At 36.4% G+C, this 16,718-nt stretch overlaps 1 protein-coding gene across 2 annotated transcripts in view; it reads left to right on the forward strand.

Annotated features, from left to right (window-relative positions):
- LOC142358660 (ATP-dependent 6-phosphofructokinase, muscle type-like) overlaps positions 1-16,718 on the forward strand; it is a 702,476-nt gene that overhangs the window by 625,369 nt on the left and 60,389 nt on the right. The window lies entirely within an intron of this gene.

A 16,718-nucleotide genomic window follows, 5' to 3' on the forward strand; every position in this document is an offset into this window, starting at 1 on the left:
ATCATACAGACTGAATTGGAAAAATCAAAAAGTTTTTTCTGTCCTCCATAGGATAACCACAGGTTGAGTTTTATTTTATAGCTGTTGATACGGTTCTATTACCATTATTCAAAAAATCGCTATGAAACATAAGTTTTGAGCAGCTTTAGTCGTATTGTCTAATCTTCGTTTATTATATTAAACATCAGTCGCAATTGAGCACAATCGTTATCATAGCTCCTGTCGTAACATGTTTTAGGGGTCCTTAATCATGCAACCTAGCGCCTAATAAATGCGGTTTAAGCATGTTTGCGCTCATTAAGCATGCGGTATAGCAAAAACAAGTGATTCACAAACGCAATTGTCCAGAAATTTGCTGTAGAAAGAGCAAATGACAAGTGCAATACGTATAGTTAGCGTAGGTGGTGAGACCTATGGCTTTTAAGTGAGGGGTATGGATTCGAGCCCGAGTCGGTGTGAAACAGAAACCTTAACTACTTTGAAACCTCTTGTTCGTGTAAATGATTTTCTTGTTATGGTTTTGCGGGCCTGCTAGTTTGGAATGGAAACATTTGAAACGAATTTGGAACGAACGAATTGAAACGAATTCTGCGTTGAAAGATTTGACTTTTAATTATCCGTTTCCCAGAACAATAATGTAATTCGATCAATTTATAATTGACAGACTTGTCCAGCTGATTGATTAATTGCTCCCAAAGAAAGTTTGTTGCAATGAAATTAGTCCTGTGGTCTTTTATGCGATTTTTCGCTTGACCGATTTTTCGTCTGACCCATTTGACTTTTCGACCTCGGGAATTTTCGACGCCGAAAACGGGATAGACCGGTAGCGCTCGGAGGGCATTAAGTTCTCTCAGAGTCCTCGGCTTAGTATCCGATGCGATTCACCAAAACTGTTTTGAGGACACAATTTCACGGTGTGAAAGGCGGTTCTTAATCTTAAAGGGTGTTTGCCCCCCCCCCCCCCGCCATCAGCCCCAATTACCCCCCCCCCCAACACTCCCGTTGTCCACTCTCCTCGACTTGCCGATTTGAACCCACTCTCATCTAGCCTTTGCATGTGTTTGAATTTCTTGCAGTTACTGGTAAAAGTGAAATCAAATCAGAATAACGAATTCAAAGTTTATTGCAAAAGATTAAGTTTGATTGACAGTTTATAATATCTACAGTGAATAATACTCTAGAACAACTAGAGTATTGTTCTTTTAACGACTAGAAATCTAGCGGTCACGGCAGTTGGCTCCGAGAAAGTTGAAAATAAAAAAAGATTGCAAGAGAGTAGCATGTATATTAGCCGGAAATCAGCATGAAGATGAAAATTGACAGCCTATTTTAAAAGAAAACTGGCGACAGGTGTTATGATTAGGTCTCCATGGTTCTATTTTGATCAGGTTAGAATATTTTGCTAATCTCAGGCTCTGAACTGTAGGACGAAAAAGTAACGCAAGTGTATAAATTTTACAACTTATACTCTATGTTGACCAACTTGCTTTTGAGATCGTTGTGACAATAGTGAATTCACAAACTTTGGTTTCAGAGGTAAATTAGAAAATAAACATGTGAGCTAATGTTAGAAATCAAATCATGCAAAAGTCAAATTAAGAATCGTTGAACTATTGAAGCTTGAGCTTCAACACTCCGCGACAAGAGGGCGTGCTTTAAAATTAGGGCTAATACTGAATACTCTGGTGATAAATTAAAACTAATATAAAACACTTTGAATTTGTGACTTGTAATCTCTTTTGTACTTGTTGATCTTCTCTGTCCACTGTAAGCTGCATTGTTTGATAGGCAGTCTTGTGAGCTGCTGATTACTTGTTGCTAATGGATCGTTTTGATTAATGTTGTACATGATGGTGTTCTGAGATGTAATTCGTTGTGTTGCGGTGGTTTGTAATTTAAAAGCTATTTGGATTTTTTTGACAAAATGTACAATCCTTCCACACAACGAGAGAAAACGGTTAATAAATTAATTGAATGTTGAATGACTGGTTCTCAGGAGATGAATAAGTGAAACATTTGATGATAATTCTAATAGTTTGGAATTATGTTGAGTTTGTTGCTGCGCCCCTTCTGTTGGTCAGTTCTTCTTTATCTATGACTCTTGACGATTTTACTGCAGGGCGAGTTAGTGTACTTGTTGCTGTGTGAATGTCAAATGATTTTGGTATTTCGTCGGCTCCATAATGACATTTTATTATCCGTCTTAGGGGCCAAATACCTCTTGGTGTAAATTCGTTCAGAATCCAGATTAAATCGCTCGCTTTGAGTTGTTTTGACTGCTCTCTTCATTTTGCTCTGCTTTTTAGGTCTGATGTGTACTCTCTTTGAAGTCTTTTCTAAAAGTGGTCCAAAAGCGTTCCCGTATAGTTGAAATCTTTCTTCCTGAAAGTTTTCAATTTTGCTGTGTGAGGGTCTAATGCTAGATGTGGTCGTCTAAGAATGAAGTGGTTGGTTGTCGGGGCTTCTTTTTTGTTGTTATCAGAAGAAACTTAAGTTAGGGGCGGGAGTTTAGGATGCCTTCCGTTTCTCACAATTGTTTGGAAATTTTCTGCTTTCAGTTGCTGACTTCCTAAGAATGTGGGAAGAGTTCTTTTTGCTGTTTGAATTATTTTTTCCCATATACTTACGAAGTGTGGAGCAAGCGGTGGATTCATTTTCCAAACTATGTTTTGCTGCGATAATTGTTGGGCAATATAGGAGTTGTCAATGCTGGTATTATCCAAATTCATTGCCTTTTTCGATGCTGTAAAATTTTTTTCCGTTGTCGGAGATTCTTGTCTCTGGGTATCCTCTCCTTGATACAAAACGTCTAATTGCAAGTAAACAACTGTCGGTGTCTAGACTATGGCAAACTTCCAAGTCCATCATTGGTGTAATATTTGGAGCTCTCCATCGGCGGCATTTGAAACATGTGCGTCTGAGTGTTCTTAGGAACCTTCGAAGAACAATGATTAAAAATGACTGTTGCAGGTGCGTTCTGACAAACTCCGTTCCCATGTGTTGACAGCTGTTAGTTTGAGCGTCTTGAACAATTAACTGTGTCTTTGATGTCCAGTATTATGGGGTGTTTTTGATTACAATGTATTTCAGCATGTCTCAGCCTTCCTCTGGCTCGCAAAACTCCATTTCCATCCAAAAATGGATTTAATTGAGGAACTACATCCCGTGGTTACAGTTGTTGTCCAGTTTGCATTTTAATAACTGTTTTTCTAAAGGTTTTGTTGCAAAATCTTTATCAGGTATTTTTGAACTTCATTCTGACTGTTTATTGTATCTTTTTCGCAAAATGTTTGTTGCTTTGTACACGATTGTTGTCCTTCTGTCAATTGTTTCCAAGTTGAAAATTTTGTTGGTTCTATGACAGGGTTCAAACACTTAATACTAAATTTGCTATTGTTAAAAGTTTTGTTTGATCAAATTTCCAGTGTTCAGGGTCTCGAAAAAGAAGTTTTGGTCCTTGTAACCACTTCGCTTTGATTTCTGATGGTTTCAAACCTGTGGTTCCGTGGTCCGCAGGATTGAATTTTCCGGGTATATGTTTCTATTCATCCGCTTTATGGTGTTCCATTATTTTGTTGACAGTTAGCTACAAAAACTTTGTCGTTTGTCTGACTTTATCAATCCTAACGTTGCAGTACTATCCGTTCAGAAGTGAACTGAGAAATTTATTGTCATTTCTGCGGCTACAAATCTAGCTAATTCGGCTCCCATTGTGGCTGCCTCTAATTTACGTCTAGGTGTACTTGTTTGCATTATGGGGGCTACTCTCGATTGGCTAATGACATAATTCACCATCACATTTCCTTCGGTAGTTGTATATCTCAAGTAAGTAAACGCTGATGTTGATATATTTGATGCATTTGTAAAGACATGAGGCTGTTGACTGCTCGTTGGTCCTGTTACGAGGCATCTTTTTGTTGTAATATCTGGCATGCTTTTGAATTCGTAAATCCATTTCTGCAGGTCAGTATGAAATTCGGCTGGTACTTCTTCGTCCCATTTTTTGCCTAGTTTAATGACTGCCTGAAGAAGGCTTCAAATTTGTATTGCAAATGGCGTTATCATCCCCAATGGGTCAAAAAGCGAAGCTGCCCTCAATTTTGTCTTTGTTGTAATCGTTCATTTTTGATGTCTAAATTGGGTTTCCTAGAAATTAAGGTGTCCTTTTTCACATCCCACGTCTGTCCCAGAAATTGTTGTGTCAATGCTTTATCTCCTTCAGCTTTTTCAATTAAAGGAAAACTCGAATCGTTGCTGAACAATTTTGTTAATTGAATCCTCTTTTTTGTAGTGTTTTTTATGCATGTCTGTTCGATAGCTTCGTCTGTTGTTTTGAAACTCTCTAAGAAGTCGTCCACGTAAGAATTATTCATTATTGATTGAGTGGCTTCAGGTGATAAGTGGTAATTATCGATGGCACTTTTCTCAAGTGCATAGATAGCACAAGAGGGCGAGCAGCTTGCACCAAATATGAGCCGCTTGTATTTGTACATTGTTTCAGCGTTGTTTTTGTAACATAGAAACCTTAATGCGTCTTGATCATTTTTCCGTACCGCTATCTGCATGGACATGGCTTCTGTTTGTCCGGTAACTGCTATGGCAAACTGTCGAAAGCGTAGTAGGAGTTTAACTAAATTGCAGTGAAGATCTGGTCCAGTTAGAAGTGCTTTCTTCAATGATTGTCCTTTGTAATTAGATGCTGCGTTTGTTACACGATGAATCTTTCTTCTGTTTATGCTGTACTGGATTATTAGGAAGATACCACAATTGGTTGCATGTTGGGGAAGGTTCTCTGTCCGTCTCCTCAACGTAACCCTTTACAGTGTCCTTCTGTATTAAGCTGTTGTAAGTGTGGGCTAACTGTCTGTCTTCATTGAGGCGCTTTTCCAATGATCGCAGTTTGGCTTTTGCTAGAAAGTAAATGTTAGGTTATTGTATGTTTTGTTTCCAGGGTAGTCCCGTCTCATACCTCACTCCGTTATGTTTAACTGTATTCTCGAAAATTTGTAGGGATTTCTTCTTGGTTTATTTTATTAGGTGATGTTTTTGTTGTACTTGTTCCTTCACAGGTCCAAAATAATTGGAGCATGTCTTCGTCCAACATCGTCTCTTCTGACTTAACCCTATTGAACAAGGTTATGTTACGATTGCATTTATTCTTCTCTATAATTAGTCTATTTTTGTTTGGGACTGGTCCTGTTATTGTCCATCCTAATTGTGTGAGAACTCCGTACGGTGTTCCCGGTTGTCCGATTGTGTACTTGAGTGGAACTGTTGCTGTAAATGTATCGGCTCCTATCAGAATGCCTACTCTGTTGTCTCTGATTTGCGGAATGTTGATACCGCTTGAATGACCGAAATCCTTACAAACGCTGTTGAGCATCTGAATTGGCACCGTCGGCATTTGAAAGCCTGTGGTAGAAGTCGAAAACACTGGCTAATTAAAGATAGGTCTACTGCTGTCCAATCCCAGGAAAAATTTCTGTTGTTTCTATCGTGTGTTCCTGGTATAGCGATGCTACTCGGATTGTAACAGATTTCCTATCGCGAATTCCTAAAGCTTCTGCAATTGTCTTGGTAATTTGCGTATTGTCACTTCCACTGTCAAGGAGAGCGTAAGTTTCAGTGGAGACTATCTCCAAAAACACTGTCACCGGTATTGCTTGGCGCTGAACATGTGGGCGAATCCAACTGCTCGGCTGGTTGTTACTGCAATTGTAGTTCTGGTGTCGGTTAATGCTGCCTGAGAAACTATGCGCATTCTGGTCTGTTGAGTGCTGATATTGTTGATTAAAGTTTCCTGAAGTTGGCTGCTGTTGCTGAACATTGGATGTATTTGGTACTTCATGTGATTGGCCGTAATGGATTTTCTGGTTGTTTTGTCTGTTGTAGCTGGTGTAATTGTTGTAGTTACCATTTGTGGTGCTGTTGATGCTCCTGTTCTTGTTGTTGTTGGATCGGCTTCTGCTGCGTTGCCGGTTGTAACTACTGTTAGCATTTTGTCTAGTATGCTGGTTGTAGTTGGGTTTAGTGCTGCTCACATTTTTGTTACACGAAGAACTGTTGTTTGTGGAATTGAACTGGTTTCTGTTCACAAGTTATCTCCATTGTGTCGATATCCAGATGATGATTGGTTTGGTCCTTGAAAACTTGGCTGTGTTATGTTGAAATTGTTACGGTGAATTGTTGAGTGATGAAAACCGTTACAATTGTCTACCTGGCATCTTTATTTACTGTTGCATTGTCCTTTTGGATGTTCAGAAAGACAATTAGGGCATAAGTGCAGTTGTCGCACTGTCTGCTGTCTGTCAGAAACGTTTTCACTCAAAAATTGTTGACATTTTCCTAAATTGTGGCTTTGTGAAGAAAGCAGGCAATTATTTCTGGCGTTGATCCTTTGTTCAGATTTTTCACGTTGGTGTGTTCCCATAGAAAGAATTTTTGATATGAGTGCGTGGCATATCTTCGCACGCTTTGGCATACTTGTCTATCTAATCTTTGAAATGAATCAAATTCGGATTAACAAGTTCTTTGCGGATGAAATTTTCGTTCCACTTTATTATCATTGCAGGAGATTGTTTTCCTTTAGCTACTCTGAGAACGGCGGATGAGTGCAAATCAGGCGTAAACTCCTGAAGAAGGAAAGTTTACTTAATATCAGAAAAGCTGCAAATGAAATGAAGGTGTCTGGGTTGTCTGTCGAAGGCTTGGGCCAGCGTTTCAGTTTGTTAAGATATGCTGTAATAACGGTTTGTGGTCTTCCAAATCTTCTCTTGAGTTCAGATATTGCATCGTGGTAAAATTCTCCATTATATGGGTATCCAAAAACGCTTCCCTTTGCGCGATCTATGAGATTGTTTTGGAGATAGGTGGTTTTCTGTGAGCCCGAAGTGGATACATTATCATGTATTGTTGATTTGAAATAACAACACCACTCGTGCCATTTGAGGGGGTCTCCATTATATGTCTTCAATTGTGTCTTTGGCAAATTGATGTTTATGTGCGGGTTTCTGTGATTTGGTGGAAAATTGAGATTCCGAAAATGTTCGTTGGTTGAATTGGTTGTGATTTTGAAGTGAAGTATGGGTTGTCTGAAATTGGAGCTGTCTTCGTTTCTCTCCATACTCTTCTCTCTGATTTTGTGTATGGCATGAGACTGGTTGCGGAAAGACCATGTTTGTAATTCTGTGTCAGATGTGTCTACTGATACTGTTGGACGGCTGTAGGTTGTCTGTGTTAACATGTATTTCTCATTGTAACTAGGTTGACTACGATCCTCGGTTGAGAAATTGTTTCTATCCCTTGTTTGTTTTTGTTTATTTGAAGCAAGTGTTCGTGAATTTGTTAGGCAATTTTCCTGTTGTGTTGTTTGTTGGCGAGTTGTGCTTCCCCCAAAAGTTTATTTTTTGGATGCTTTGTTCTTTGAAAAAACCTTGGCACGCAAAGCGTTTCGTTGGTGTGTCCCGTCATCGCTGTCACTGTCACTGTCGTCGCAGCTGTCACGTGAGGGACAATCGGTAATAATTGTTTTGTGCTATGAGCGCTTTGAATTTCTGAATTGTTTGTCTGGAAGATTATGGCTTTTAAATTTTGCTGAGTGATTTACTTTTGATGTTGTTTGGGGGTTCTGATTGTTTTTATTGGATTTCACAAACTGAAATGTTTCGCTCATTTGATTATGCTAATTTGTTTCAATGCGCTCGTTATGTTGATTGTTCTGGGTTCGCTCGGAAAATCGCTTGCTGTATTTTCCACAGTTTGTCCAATGTTACGCCTGCAGAAATTTATTCGAAGCAACTGCATCTCTGCCGTTTTTTCGCTGACTGTCAGGTCAGGAATTGTCGGTGTCATTTCGAAAATTCAATGATTGATATTTATCAATGCTGAGTCCGATTTCATTTGAGACAGGACAACTGGTATTGTTTCTATCGGTCAAAGTCGGGCATGAGTCTTGTTGATGTGATATAGAGATTGCATTGTGCAGACTTCTATCTGTTAATGATTCTCTCGAGTTATTAGAGGAATTATGTCTGTTGCGTAAGTTTTATCTCTGTGTGTTTTTGGGCTGCATCTTTATTATGCCTTGTGTATCTGTTTGATATAATTTTGATGAAGGCGCATACAATGATGTTTTTGTAATAGGATTTTTTCCTGAAGCATCAACTGTGTTCATCTTTGATTTAGTCGAGCCGTTGAGAACTTTCTTCCATCTGAGCAATGTCGTTTTGCATTCACCTGACCGTTTGTGGTTTTCGCAATTGTTGAAAGGGTAAACTCGGAGACATTATCCAAAAGCTTGTCCAAACATGCCTTATGTTCCAGCAGGGTGTCATACGTGAGTTGAAGAACGTCAATATCATCGGTTTGATACTGTTCTTCAAGAAAGTTGACAGCTGAGCCCCACTCAACCTCACGTCTCATGATATGTTGGATCAACATCTTTTTTATTTGTTTTTGATGCCATTTTTCTACTTCCGTTGTCTGTTATTTGTTAAGTACTCTTCAATCTCTATGCAGCGTAATGAGTGAGATTTCTTTTTATGGTCAGCCTATATGCTGATAAAGGTTTTTTAAACTTTTTTCGAAAGTAAAATTTATTTGTTATGGTGATATCTTAAAAGTGCAGAAAATTTCTCAGACCCGAGTTTGCTTTTAATGGTGTTGTGATATTTGTGAAGGTATGGTCTGAGTTTCTTTTATCCTAAACTTGGTTGGGTCTGTTGGACTTTGCAGATAGTCAGAGAACGTTAGAGAAAGTCAAAATCTTTTCTTACCGACTTTACGTTGGGTTACTACTTGACGTTTAAATCTTCTCTGCAACGAACAACCTAAATCCAAAATTTTGTCTTCTCTTTAACGTCCCCTCTGAAATAGAAAGTGTTGACTGTAATTTCTTAGTTCTTTCGTGCTTTACATTTTGTAAAGAATGAAAATTCCGAAACTTCGATATCTGTCTACGATAAAAACAACTTTTATCGTGTTTTTGTTTTCTTTGTGTGTGTATGTGATTGAACATTATCTACGCATTACAGCTATTACGCATGCATCTACAGCTACTAAACTGTTTTCTAAAGCAACAGTGGTTCTTTGCAAGACGTTGTGATGCATTTTTAGGCCTATTTGCACAAAACTTTTTCAATGATGACAAAGACCCGTGGAGAAAGTCTGTTTCATTTATAAATATGATATTAGTTATAAATATATATAGGTAAATAGGTTTATATAGATATAGGTTACTTCGGATTCAGAGGTTTTTACCTTTGTTACTTTTTTCTTTGTTAGAAAGATAGAACTTTGTTAGAAAGATAGAGCTAAAAAATTAGTTGCTGGCAAACAATCCTCTTTTCATATTCTGAAACTATTTTCCTTCTCTTTTGGAATTTGTGTTTGGTTATGCGATTTCTGCTTTTTTTCTGTTCTCCTTCCTTTTTTGTGAATTTTGATTTTTTTCCTCTTTTCATATTCGCTGATGTGTTAAAGCTGCAGTTCTAAATTGTTCTAAAATAAAGAAAACATTGAGTTATGTGAATACAGAAATTCGGCATTGAAAAGAATTCGAAGGTACTCCCTTGCTTTACGTCAATTTTTTTCCAATGTCTTTACAATTTTAATTTTTATCTCAGAACTTTTAGTTGCAATTTGTTGTTTCGGGGTCACCATTGTTGACCAACTTGCATATAAGATCGATTTGACAATAGTGAATTCACAAACTTTGGTTTCAGAGGTAAATTAGCAAATAAACATATGAGCTAAAGTTAGAAATCAAATCATTCAGAATCGTTGAAATGTTGAAGCTTGAGCTTCAACACTATATTGCTCTATATATTGTTTGGTTTTTGATTTTTCCCGTTTTTCTTTACTTGGGGTCTTAAAAACTGATATTTGACCAAATGGTTGAATAAGTCCTTGAAAGTTAGAATGAAAAATCCGTGGAGTTGGCTCAATTCAGCTTCTCAGGGAACCATTTTCTCTCAGCAAAAGACATCGGTCGGCTAATATTGGCTTAACGAAAAAAAGTTGGGTTTGCATAATGTTCCTAGCCCCCATTTCTTTGGAACCGTTACCGCCGATTGGTGTTAGTGCATATTTTGGTGTACGTGGAGGGAGATGCCAATTTGTAGACAAATTGAAGTCGCAACTTGTAGAAAACCACGTCACAATGTAAAAACCCAAGATTTAAGGCCATTTAATATTAATGCCTACAAAATGTACGAAACAAATGGATTCGCTAAATGATTCTACGCTGCAAGTGCTCCGGAATAAAAGCAGTGGCGCCTTTTTTATTTCAAAAGATTGGAATAAGGAAATAAAAGTTCTACTTACGCAGGAATTGTTTAATTGAAATTGTTTACACAGAGTTTGCTTACACGGGAACTAATTAATCGCTCTCGAACGAAGTTTGTAGATATTATATTAGACCTGCAATGTTTTAATGCCATTTTTCGCGTGACCGATTTTCTTCCGATGCTTTTGATTTTTCGTCCTCAAAAACTGGATTAACAAGTAAAGTGCGGAGGGCATTAAGTAGATGAGAGGCTCTTTTAGAACCTTACTTAAGCTTCTAAGTATGCGATTCAACGCAACTGTTGAGGAGACATAAATTTATGGTGCGAAGGGTGTTTCTTAGAGTCCCTCTCATAACTCCCCCGTCCTCCTGGCGATTTGGATGGCCCTCGTCAAGCCACGGCACCCCTTTCTGAAACCCACACTCCGGTCACCCCCTTAATTTTAATATTCCTAAGCCCGAGTTGGTTATGTTTTCCGTTCCTTGTTTTTTTCTGATTACAGTAATTTTTTCTTTAATAGGGCGTATAATCATTTTTACTGAACGTTTTCAGAAGGTTTAATTCGATTTTTTTGGTGACCAGTAAAAGTGCTCTGGTTTCTTTAATAGTTTTTCAGCTGAAGCATTTATTTTCCGATTAAGGTTTCCTTCTGAACTTGAATGAAATAGTCCGCAAGCAGTTTCATTCAACGTAAGTTCCTAATGTTGGGGCCTATTTTACTATTAATGGTGGCTAAATTTTTAAGCTTTGCATTGACATTATGAAAACTGTCGAAGTTTTAGGAGGAGTCAGATTAATGAATTGCTGATCACTCATCTGTGGACTTTTTATCACTATTTTTTTTCGACAACTCGAATTTGACTTTTATTGGGGCGGTCTTTTTACGACTCGCAGAAGAGTATTGGAGAAGTTTTTTTATAATTTTTTATTGGAGTGAACTTTGAAGCAGTACGTGAATCGCATGAAAAAGTGGGTGGTTTCGGTGCTGAAAAAAATGGGTGTTTTCAGTGCAGCGGAAAGAGGTGTTTTTTGTGTAAAAAGACTTCAAATATTTGAGTTCTCATGAGTGGTTTAGGTAGGTAACACTTTTTTAATGTGTTGTTGTGTAGTTTTCGTTGAGTTTAGGAATTTTTGCGGCTATGTTTGTTCTAAGATCTATGCAAACGTTTAATGACTTTTGGAGTCAAATTGAAGTGATGATTTTGCTCAAGCCGAAACAGTAGAGCGACAAAGCGAGTGGTTTTTCGTCGTGAAGTTTTTTCAGACTAATTTTGAAGCAGTGTAACAAAGCAGTCTTTGAAAAAAAATTTGCATTATCGCTTGAGGGCTTTTGTTCACTTGAGGCAATTTCAGCTCAATTGTAACTGTTTTCTACTCAAAGAGGAGTATCTATATGGTGATCTATATTTTTTAGTTTTTTAAATCAGTGACTTCTATATTAGAGGATATATATTAGAGACAGTGAAATGTTGCACGTGAAAAAAAGTATTTAAGTCAATATGCTGAACACAATATAAAAGCAGAGAGAATTTACAGTGGTTTTTGTTCATCATTATTCTGAGAGAAAGAGCGAGAAGTAGGTGTGAAATTTTTGAGTGATTTTTGATTACTTTAAAACGGGTCTTTAAAACAGTTTTGTTGGTTTAACTCAACTGCAACTGATAAAGGTGTTTGTCTCAGTTAACTAAACTACTATTAGTGCGTTTGAGAGCCTTTTGTAACATCTGACAAAAATATTTAGGCTCAATTTTGATCTCATTTAGCCCCCTTGGACGCTTTTTAGCGGGTTTTGTAATTTTCTTCCGTTTTTTGTCGCATCTGGAGTTTTTGTGGTCGAACACAGTGTTCAGGTGATCTTTGGGTTTGATAGATTTTAAATTTGAGGTGTTTGTGCTCACTTTCGATTTTTTGTGCTTAAATTTTCCCCCCTGAATTAAGCTTTTGGCATTAGCTCTTCTTGTTCACTGTCTAATCTAGTGCTGCTATATCGTCATAGAGAGTTGACAGTTCTTGAATATACATCGCAGTTTTTACTGAAATAAAATATATAAATTTAACTTCCTTCCTGTTTTTTGTTTGCTTTTTTATTGTTGTTTAGCGTTTTATTGTTGTTTAGCATTTCTCTGACTGGCTTGTTGTTGTCACTTGTTGTTGTTTTAAAATGATAATTACAATTAATTTGTAGGCTCATTTTGTTCATGGAGTGGTTTTCTGGGTCCTAAAAGAAGATATTACTTCGAGTCGGTTCCGGAGTCTTCCGGCTATGTTATTTTTTATTGGTTTTCTAAATGGTTATCGCAATCCATTCCTAGTCCATTCTTGGTCTTGGTTTCAACTTAATTTTTAATTAGAGTTTCCTATTTTATTTTTCAAAAGTAGCGAATTAGTTTTCTTATCTTTTTTACAATGTCTTTGTTTTCCAATCTGTTGTTTTTATCTTTCCAGCAATCTCCTAAGTTTTATAGTTATCTTAGCCTTGCATTTATGAGTTGTAAGGTATTGACCTGAAGTATTTTTTTTTAATTTTTCATTTGAAGCTTGTATTTGAATACAAGATAGCACTGAATTTTTGCCAGATTCACTGTTAGAAGTTTTTGTTCTGGAATTGTTCATAGGGCTAGATTTTGGTAACATACGATTTTTTGCTTTTGAATATTGTTTTTCATGATTTTGTTTCTGAATTGATAATTTTTCAGGCCATTGTTTAGTTTTATCATCGCGTTTTGGTGACCAGTAAAATTGCTCTGGTTTCTTTAATAGTTTTTCAGCGGAAGCATTAATTTTCCGATTAAGGTTTCCCTCTGAACTTGAATGAAATAGTCCGCAAGCAGTTTCATTCAACGTAAGCTCCTAATGTTGAGGCCTATTTTAGTATTAATGGTGGCTAAATTTTTAAGCTTTGCATTGACATTATAAAAACAGTCGAAGTTTTAGGAGGAGTCAGATTAATGACTTGCTGATTACTCATCTGTGGACTTTTTATCACTGTTTTTTTTCGACAACTCGAAGATTTTGACTTATTGGGGCGGTCTTTTTACGACTCGAGGACGAGTATTGGAGAATTTTAATTTTTTATTGGAGTGATCTTTGAAGCAGTACGTGAATCGCATGAAAAAGTGGGTGGTTTCGGTGCTGAAAAAAATGGGTGTTTTCAGTGCAGCGGAAAGAGGTATTTTTTGTGTAACTGATTTTTTTCGTGAGATGACTTCAAATATTTGTTCTCATGAGTGGTTTAGGTAGGTAACACTTTTTTAATGTGTTGTTGTGTAGTTTTCGTTGAGTTTAGGAATTTTTGCGGCAATGTTTTTTCTAAGATCTATGCACACATTTTAATGACTTTTGAAGTCAAATTGAATTGATTGTTTTGCTCAAGCCGAAACAGTAGAGCGACAAAGCGAGTGGTTTTCCTTCGTGAAATTTTTTCACACTAATTTTGAAGCAGTGTAACAAAGCAGTGTTTGAACAAAAATTCGCATTATCGCTTGAGGTCTTTTGTTCACTTGAGGCAATTTCAGTTCAATTTTAACTGTTTTCTACTCAAAGAGGAGTGATTGTGATCTATTTTTTTATGTTTTAAAATCAGTGACTTCTATAAGAGACAGCGAAATGTTGCACGTGAAAAAAAGTATTTTAGTCAATATGCTGAACATAATATAAAAACAGAGAGAATTTACAGTGGTTTTTGTTCATCATTATTCTGAAAGAAATGGCGAGAAAAGTAGGTGTGACATTTTTGAGTGATTTTTGATTACTTTAAAACGGGTCTTTAAAACAGTTTTGTTGGTTTAACTCAACTGCAACTGATAAAGGTGTTTGTCTCAGTTAACTAAACTACTATTAGTGCGTTTGAGAGCCTTTTGTAACATCTGACAAAAATATTTAGGCTCAATTTTGATCTCATTTTGCCCCCTTGGACGCTTTTTAGCGGGTTTTGTAATTTTCTTCCATTTTTTGTCGCATCTGGAGTTTTTGTGGTCGAACACAGTGTTCAGGTGATCTTTGGGTTTGATAGATTTTAAATTTGAGGTGTTTGTGCCCATTTTCGATCTCTTGGTGATTAAATTTTTTCCCTGAATTAAGCTTTTTGCATTAGCTTTTCTTGTTCACTGTCTAATCTAGTGCTGCTATATCGTCATAGAGAGTTGACAGTTCTTGAATATACATCGCAGTTTTTACTGAAATAATATATATAAATTTAACTTCCTTCCTGTTTTTTGTTCGCTTTTTTATTGTTGTTTAGCGTTTTTATTGTTGTTTAGCATTTCTCTGACTGGCTTGTTGTTGTCACTTTTTTATTGTTTTAAAATGATAATTACAATTAATTTGTAGGCTCATTTTGTTCATGGAGTGGTTGTCTGGGTCCTAAAAGAAAATATTACTTCGAGTCGGTTCCGGAGTCTTCCGGCTATGTTATTCTTATTGTTGGTTTTTTCTAAATGTTTATCGCAATCCATTCCTAGTCCATTCCTGGTCTTGGTTTCAATTTAATTTTTAAGATTTTCCTATTTTGTTTTTCAAAAGTAGCGAATTAGTTTTCTTATCTTTTTTACAATGTCTTTGTTTTCCAAGCTGTTGTTTTTATCTTCCCAGCAATCTCCAGCAATTCTCAGCAAGTTTTATAGTTATATTAGCCTTGCATTTATGAGTTGTAAGGTATTGACTTGAAGTAATTTTTCTTGTTTTTTTTTCAATTTTTCATTTGCAGCTTGTATTTGATTACAAGATAGCACTGAATTTTTGCGAGATTCACTGTGAGAAGTTTTTGTTGGCTGTTTTTTCTGGAATTGTTCATAGGGCTAGGTTTTGTTAACATACGACTTTTTGCTTTTGAATATTGTTTTTTTTATGATTTTATTTCTGACTTGATAAATTTTTCGGCTATTGTTTACTTTTATCATCGCGTTCATTGGGATTTAGAACGACAACTACCGCTTAAGGTTTATTTAATTATTAAATGATTTCATTTTTTTGGTAACTGTTTTACATGAGAAAAACTACGGAAGTTGATAAATTTTGTAACAATTTTTTTGCAGACAACTTAGCATAGCTTGCACATTGTTCGTTGAGCAGTTTGATGTTTCCAATTCTGTTGAATAATTAAATAATTTTTGTAGTAGTTTTTGCATGGTTTATAAACAGAAGTATTAGTCTTTTTTTCATTTTTTTTAGTTCAGTTGGTTTTTGTGAGTTATTTTTCAAATTTTGACCATTTTTAGTTTAAGTTGTCACTTTAGTGAGTACCAAATAATTTCAAAATGATTTCAGAGAGACGACTCTTCGCGTTGCTTCCGGAATTTTTCCGGCCATGTTTTTCGTTGTCGAGATTTTTCAAGCACTTCAAATCTGATTTTTAATAGCCGCCCTCATCTTCTTAGCCGGCTATTAAAGCGCTCCTTTTTTTTTACTTCGTCGAACTTTTTCTCGCTTTACCATTTTGCCGCTTTTTCGACATTTTGCGTGAAATCTTTTTGACTTCTCTAGGCTAGTTTCTCTCTTCTCTCATTCTGCTAAAAGTGATTTTGAACATCAGTTGCTCAGCAAAGCAATTCAAAATGAACAGAGTCAGTATTAAAAATTGAAGTCAGAAATAGATACGGGATAAACCCATAAAGCCCAATTTTAGATGCCCGCTATTTGAGTGTCGTTCCTATAAGTCTTAGTTACCATCTCTTATCCTTATTGGTATTGATTGTAGCCCATGTGGCCTCTGTCTAAGAAACAGAAAAATGTTCAACTACGAAATGCCATCAAAATAAATCGGACTTAAAAAAATGTTTTTTGTACAAAAATTTTTTTTTCAATATCTTCTATTCTTTCTATCCCAATCATGCTTATTGGAATCAACGGCTATTTTCCGGCAATCTGCCGAGTATGTTTGTTTATGCGTTCATGGAGTGCGTGCGTGACATCATTTTTCACTCTTATTGAAGCGAGTTTTTTGGTTCATTTGCGTGATTAAGTTTTTGGTCACACGTGACTTACCTCGCTCTCAAAAATGACTTCCTAACTCTGAAAATGACTTTTCTTCACTTCAATTCAAAGAGGTAAGGTCAAATGAGTGTGTGTCACTCTAACTGAAGGTTATTGGAGAGCAGCTAGTAGAAACAACAAAAACTTGTATTGTTTCGTAATCAAAATTTAACCTCTCAGAATTTAACAAAAGGAGATTTCTTTTTGGTCTGTTTCTGTTATTGTCTTTTTGAGACTGCAGATCTACAAAGCTATTGCGGCTATTTTCTGGAATTCTGCCAGCTATGTTTTGTTTTCGGCTTTTTTCATTTTTTGGATCTCTGGCTGACGTTTTTTTTTTTTGAAGAATAGTATATAGCGAGATTCTTTTGATTTTTCATGGATTGAACGCCTCTTTTGAAAGAAAGGTTTTTGTTTTAAAACAATTGTTAATATACTAATCCAATTTTGGTGGTTCTGCCT

Source organism: Convolutriloba macropyga, chromosome 2 (assembly GCF_964194025.1).
Source record: "Convolutriloba macropyga chromosome 2, txConMacr16.3, whole genome shotgun sequence".
Lineage (NCBI taxonomy): Eukaryota > Metazoa > Xenacoelomorpha > Acoela > Convolutidae > Convolutriloba > Convolutriloba macropyga.